Genomic DNA, 7,332 nt, shown 5'->3' with positions numbered 1-7,332 from the left:
GCAAGACTGGGTTCACTGCCCAGTGCTATGGTTTGCTTCACTAGTTTTAACACAGTTGCACAGAAATTAGCTCTGTCCCACCCATGCAGAATGTACCTTTTCATGTTCCACCAGGAGAGACAATAGTCTCAGTCTTTGTGGTTTTTGCAGACAACCACAGAGATACTGTAGCAGCCATAAGTTGCCCTGAGAGGGAGTGACACCTAAGCATGAAAGTATGAAGACCAGGCATCCCAAATGAGATTGAAGAAGAACCTTCAATCTTCAATCTAAGATTCTGAAAAGCTGAAATCACTTCATCCCAGCTTAAACTTTAGCACCAAACCATTATCAAAAAATAAGCACCATACTTTTGTCACTTCAGACTCTCCCCAGCTTTGAACCAGTTCAAGATTTTCTAAAGGCCAAAGGCTAAGCACCTCGATCTGCAGTTGAGGACTGTGGCAAGTAATTGACCTCCAGATCAGCTCCTCCACCACCCCTGTGCAAAGTGCAAAGTATAGCAGAACATGATCTCAACCTTCACAATCAAAGAGCAGTTGTCACTATTGATTTTCACTGAAGCGCAGAAATAAAACACCTAAATCCAGACCTAGCCATCTTCCTCCCATGCTTTTTGAGACTGCTGGTGAGTGAGCTGCAGAGAGACACATCCCCATTTCCCAAAGCCTTTGATGTCTGGGAAATCATGTGTGGGCCTCAAAACTGCATTCCCTCTCCTGGGTCCCTGAAATCCCCATCTCTCTAGCGAAAGTTCTGTGGAAGCTTGGATGCTGCACAGCACCAGCAGCAGCAAGTTTCCACCTCCCAGCGAAGTCATATAAAGAGGCAGCAAAGACCAAGGGGACAGTTCATCCTCTGACAGTACCTGTCTCTTCCTGTTAAGCTGACTGGGCCATGGGATTGCTCCAGGGACACCATTCCAGTGCCTACACATGGGTATGAGCAGCAGCGCTACTGGAAATGTCTCAGGCCTCCAGGCTGGCCTCCAGCTGCTGCTTCAGATGACAGGAGGTCCTGCAGGTCCCACATGCTTTGTGCAGACACCTCAGATACCAGAGGGCACCAGACACCTATGTTTAGGTAGCTAAATCTTTCCCCTAGCAGGCCCTACAGGTGTAATTCTTAAAGAGCTTAAGATAGAGGGACTTATGTGTTGTTTGTGCCAAGCTGTTCTGAGAGAGGAAGAAATAAAGTGGAATTGGAACAGGACTAGTTTGAAATCTATAACTCTATGGTAAATCCAGCAAGTGACAACCATTTCTAATCAACAGGCATCCTTCTGTCTTCTTGAGAGAACAACTCCCTAGTTGGTCTCTGTTTACCGTTAAACTCTGCTGAAAATGCATGCTCCATCATACTTCTGTGCACCATATCTGGAAAGACTCACAGACTCCTTTTCCATTTCAAAGCCTGTCATTTTAGGTTGTACCCTTTGGAGTGGATCAACAAAATTGTTTTGTAGCAGGAAACTACAGTCCCCTGCCATCTTTTGAGTTTTCTCTCATGTCAGTAGGTTTTGGAAGGATGGCTCCAAACACAGCCACATTGCCCTCTGTATTTGTGTGGGATGTGTACAATCCAGTAAATCATCAGTGACTTTACAGCATCTTAAATGGCCCACAGCCACCCTGTAGCTTGAGGATTTATCTGCATATATACTCCTAAGACCAATTTCTATGCTCTCATGAAGCCAAAATAAATCAAACAACATGGATGGGTAGAGAATCCTGGCATAACTATAATTCTAGGATTATCTTGTCCTAGCTCTGTGAATCATTAGGGTAAACTCACTGTCTTTTGTCTCTTTATCTCAACAACTAATAGTGCCAATCCCATTCCTTTATTATCCAACCAGCATATTTTAATGCCTTGAGATTTCAGATTTGTCTTGTCAGGTTTAGGCTGTCTGTGGTTTATTCCATGTAGGTATTCCTGGAAGTGTTAGAAGCCAGGTTGGATGGCCTTTGAACAACCTGATCTAGTGGAAGACGTCCCTGCCCATGGCAGAAGTGCTGAAACCAGATGATCTTTAAGGCCCCTTCCAATCCAGACCATTCTAGGATTATTTGAGCTGTAGGTGTGCTAATTTTGATGACCTGCTAACACATGTGCCATCAGCACCTGTCATTCTCAGACACCTCTAATTATTTCTTTCTGATGCTTCTAGACATTCTTTCTATTTATGTCAGTGTGTCTTCCACTAATCTTTACAACTCTTGGCAGCATAAAAGAGCAGAAGAGCAATTGCTGATGTTCTTTGCAGTCATCACAAACACAGTTCAGAGGGTTTTATGCTGCCAGCTGAAGTGACTGCATGCACTCAGAGCTCTTGGAAGTCTCAGTGCTAGAGCCAGAGCAGACTGCAATGCCCCATTGCTCAGGAAAACATTCCCAGAAGACACATCCTGCAAGTCCAGAGAGGATATGCAGAGCCAGCTGCTTTGGAGACAAGGAGCTTGTGTGGAATTCCCCCAGGCAAGGGCCTGCCTTCAAAAGCTCAGCCAAAATTACAACAGCAGCAGCACGGCTTCTTCCTCTGGTGGCAACCTACACTAAAATGTTGCCTACTGAGAGGAAACAGTAGAGGGCTTAGGGAAGACAGCAGCTGGGTACGCAAGGCAGCTGGTTTCCATTTCTTGCACTTTCCTTAGTCATTGCTTAAACTTGAACAGCAATTTAATTCTGTGCCTGGATTTCTTCTTTAGAACACGACTAGTAACTTCCCTGAAAACCACAGTTGGTGTCAAAAAGTCACTACACTTGTCCATTTCCTTAAAGCAACCACAGGGCTCAGCACACGCTTTTGGAGGTTGTGTGTCTGACAGCGAGGAGCTGCCCAACTGTGGCAGGATGCCATGGTCAGGACCACAGCATGGGGAAGCAGAGGAAGAAAGGGAACAAAAGGGAAGCTGCATCCCAGACATGCAGAGAAAAGCTGGTGCAGGACAGAGTGGAAAGCTTGAAAAGCAAAAGTGGGACAGAAAAGCAAAAAGTGGGACAGAAAGGAGACAGTTGTACTTCAAGGTATGTATGTTATAGACACTCTGTCCTGCCAAAAAAACCATAAGTGAACAGAGCAGGGGTTGTCTGCCAGGTTGAAAGTTAGGTGGTGTGGATAGAGGAACAGAGGTCAGCTAGAGTGCATGAAGACAATTCAGTCCATTCTACACATGCTCCAAAACTCAAAGATTAGGGGTGGGGGGAGCACTTTAAAGATTACAACAGCTTATATGGCCCTAGAGCACAAGGAGCTGGCTGAACTGTGGGATTCAGTGCTCAAGGAGATTTTGCACAATTAAAAAAATATTCTGCACATGGCAGAAGAGGAGGAACAGATGGAAAGGTCCCCATAGCAATGGCCATGTGGCTGCAGCCACCAACTCAGTTGTTAAGATGTGAAGACATTTCATATCCAGTATGAACACGGTGGGATAAGCTTCCTTTATACCCAGCAGCACACAGCCAAGATTCATGCTCTTCATCTCTTGGACACAAAAGCTGATGTTTCCATCTCAGAGCATTTTGCTCACTACCACAGCTACCAAGAGCGTCTGTGGCCTCTTGAGTCAGAAAAGCAGTTCTACAATCTTGAGCATGACCACCTTGGTTGAAGGCAGAAGTTTCATCCAGTATGACACACCTGCTACACCACCTACAGAAATGTTTCACGCACAGACTGAACCAAGCACAGGGGAACTTATTCAGTCTCTGCCAAATCGTGTCACTAAAAGACAAAAACTCCCATGTCTCTGTCAGTCAGTATCCACCAAGGTGGGGCAGGTTCTCTTGGCAGGAGGACAACATGGCAGCATTTCTTTTTTCTCCCTGAAAGGGAGCTAAATCATAGGCTTTTACAATGATTATGTTCACATAGTGAAAGAGCACTGTCTGGAGATCATTCATTTTGGAAGCCTTGATCCAACACTTGCAGGGACATCACCATCTCCCAGACTAGAGTGAAAGAGAACTACCTCCTGCTATGTTAAAATCATATGCAGACCTCTTCATCTTCCCAATCCCTCAAATACAAAATGTTGAAGAGTTTTCTCAGTTTAAAAAACGTTATTTTCCTCTTTCAAGGCCAACACAAAATTTTCCATGCTTGAAGACTAATGACAATCTATCAGAAAAATCAAAGGCATTTGAACAGGTTTACTTGCAGAATCTAGTAAAGTGTCACACTACTTCCTGCACATGATGCAACATTTACCAATGCAGCTCTAGTGTGGAAATAAATACCAATCACACAAATACCCATCACACATCTAATTTAATTATCATTTCGTTTCAAAATGTCCTTCCCATGATTTTTAATCTCTAATGGTGGCAGCCCCTCTAGCGATGTGCATGTGGTAGCATGCTTGAATGAAAGTGCCATTAAACCATGAGAATTTGCCACAAACTGTTTGCCATAACATGTGAAGGAAGCCAACAGAATCTCCATTTACTTATACTGTCTTCCCTACTGTTGGTGTCTGCTAAATGGTTGTGGCAGCATTCAGGAACCCCAGCACCACACTCCACAAGGCAGCAGTCCCTGATCTGATAAGGTTTCTGTAAGACCTGTGCGTAACAGTGAGGCCAGCAGTGCAGACAGGATTGCAGCAGAGAGTACAGCTGCTTCCAGACATGGCTTGTTAGAAAATCAGTACAGGCAGGGTCAGAGAAGGACTATTTCATATATGCAAAACAAGCAAGAAAAAGGAGCAAACCAGCAAATTTCAGGGAAGCCAGCCCCCAATACCAGCAAATGTGAAGTTTTTGAGAAGGGTCCAAAGAAGAAACATGCCCACATGACTCTGCAGGGAAAAACCAAAGCATCAGCATAGCTGAAGAAATCAGCTCCCAGAGATCTGCAGCACACCACCAGAGAGGCTTTGCAGGCACCACCAAAATTCCCTCCAATGCAGGAAGCCTGATTTCTGTTTCAGCTGTGCCCCTCCCAGGCTTCTCAGCTCAAATAAATGCTCCTTTTCTTCAGGTCTGCCTGTTTACTGAAGTGTGCCTAGAGTAGTGTGACCCAGATTGTGCTTAAATACAGCCAAGCTCAGCACAGTAGCATGTCACCTCTCTGGACATGGTGCTTGGCATCCCAAAGAGCCTGTTGTCATAGATCAGCTGTATCAAATGCTCAGACTATATGGACAGGTAATATCTGGCCTAGACTGCCTAGATTAACTAGTAAAATGTCACTTCTCCCTTCTTTTGAGTCCTCTGTCATCTCAGTCCCTATATGCACAAATGGAAATGAATCACAAACATAGGAGTGTTTTCAAATGAGCAAAGGAGGGCACACTGAGTCTCACAGCAGGCTGCTACACCTGCCTCTAAATTACATATAAAACACTTTCATGCTGCACACAGCATAAGTATTCAACTACTTACCTAGCTTGAATTCAAGCTAGGAATAAAATAATTTTTACTCAGCATGAGACTCTCTGGGAAGGTGTGTCATGCTCCACAGCCCAGGTCCTGCATACCACTCCAAACCTGAGCACAACCACAATGAAGCAATTCCTGCTTATTGGGACATCTCTGGCTCATAGAGATCCATCTGGCTACATGTGCTCTTTAAAAATTAACATTGCTGAAACAGGGCAAATAAACAAAGGAGGTCAGAATCACCTGCAAATACTTTACCAATGCAAGATCACTACTACCGTTCACTTCAAACAGCAAAACCTCATAGTTAGCACTAATTTAGCCAGCAAAGTAGGCAAAAACTTCACCATGATATATCTGCAAGTCGCACCACAAGCTTTACAATTAAGATGTGCAGTCATGACCACACCAAGTTAAAATCACAGGAGCAGGACATGGTGCTCCCCATGGGCATTCCTGAACTGAGTGGCCACAGAGCAGACAGATGCCTGACCCATGGAATCACATCCCTAATCAGAACACACCCAGAGGTCATCCCTGCCGTAAAGAGGTGTTCAAGGCTCCTGCCATTTACTCAAAAAAGACTTTTTGCCATATGGAGCCACTTTAGTGTGAAGCAATCACAATCTTTTTGTTTAAAAAGCACATCCCTTAAGCTGTTTCAGGTTTTCCTCACACAACACCAAGCCCTCCAATTTAAAAAGGGCAAAAGCCAGTCAGCATTGGAGGCAGTGAATGGGAAAGGACTGAACTAGAAAGAACCCAAGAGAGATGCAACCGCTCAACCTCCAAAGTCTTGTGAGCACCCATACTTGCAGATCAGCACCCCGTTTTCTGTTGGAGGAAGGTGTTCTGGACAAAGTGTGAGCCTGTTCCCAACCATGGCTCTGCAGCTGAGGCCACAGCTCAGTACAAGGCAGAGCAGCAGCGTGCACTGAGCACACCCCGGGCACCTCATGGATCTCCATCTGGGGAGTTCTCCTGGCGAGATGTCACTGCCACCCCATGGGGCTGCCAAAGGTGAAGTCCCTGAAAAGAATGGTTTTGGTTGCAGCAGGAATGACGTTCTATACATTTGGCCCATCTCAAAAGCCTGCAGTCAGTAACTGGGTCTCCTCTACCCTCCATACTTCCATACAGATTTCCAATTTCTCTATAAAGGGCCTGTCAGTTGTTTTTAGAAAGAGCATACACGATCTTACCTGGCACAAGCCTCTCTGCAGAAGAGACAAATGTTTATTAGTGGAAGAAAAAGGGAAAAGGAGGAATTAAAACCAGCCATGGTGTGTGAGAGGGTGAGAGAAATGAGTGAAAAAACACTGCTTTCACAAGGTCACCGAAGAGCTGTCAAGGCCTGCAGGGAAACACAGAGAGCTCTCCAAGGGCATGACAACAGTGAACTGAGTTTTTACTTATTTCCACTGCTGAGAATAGCCCCTTCCTCATTGCAATGTTCATTTCCAACAAAATATGGAAACAAATACCCTGTTAAACCAATTTATTAAATTACCTTGCTATCAGACAAGCTCAGGCAAAAGCAGTTTCTGTGGACAGCTGAGCTGCTGTGAGTGGCCCCTGTAGCCACACCTCCAACAAGGAGTTAATGGGATGCTATGAACTGTTGTAACCTCTCTTTCCCATTTGCTCAGGCATTTGCTCACTGAAACAGAGGCTACTGCTCTTTAACCTGTCTGAGAAACCTTTTCCCCTAACATAACCCCAAGATTCTGTGAAGCCCTCTCACGTTCATATAAATATACATTAAGAAATCTACTTGAAAGCACGCATGTTGAAATTAGTCTGCAATCCCTTTGTTTAAAGTTGCTGCTGTTCCACAAATGCTGTCTGCAGTAGAATTGCTCAAGTACAGCTCCTGAAATGTGAAATAAAAAGCAACAATAGAACAAAGCTTCTAACTTGAACAAGGCAATCAATGTCTGCATGGGT

Source organism: Ammospiza nelsoni, chromosome 4 (assembly GCF_027579445.1).
Source record: "Ammospiza nelsoni isolate bAmmNel1 chromosome 4, bAmmNel1.pri, whole genome shotgun sequence".
NCBI classification, from domain to species: Eukaryota; Metazoa; Chordata; class Aves; order Passeriformes; family Passerellidae; genus Ammospiza; species Ammospiza nelsoni.
Note: the sequence above shows the minus strand (reverse complement) of the source record.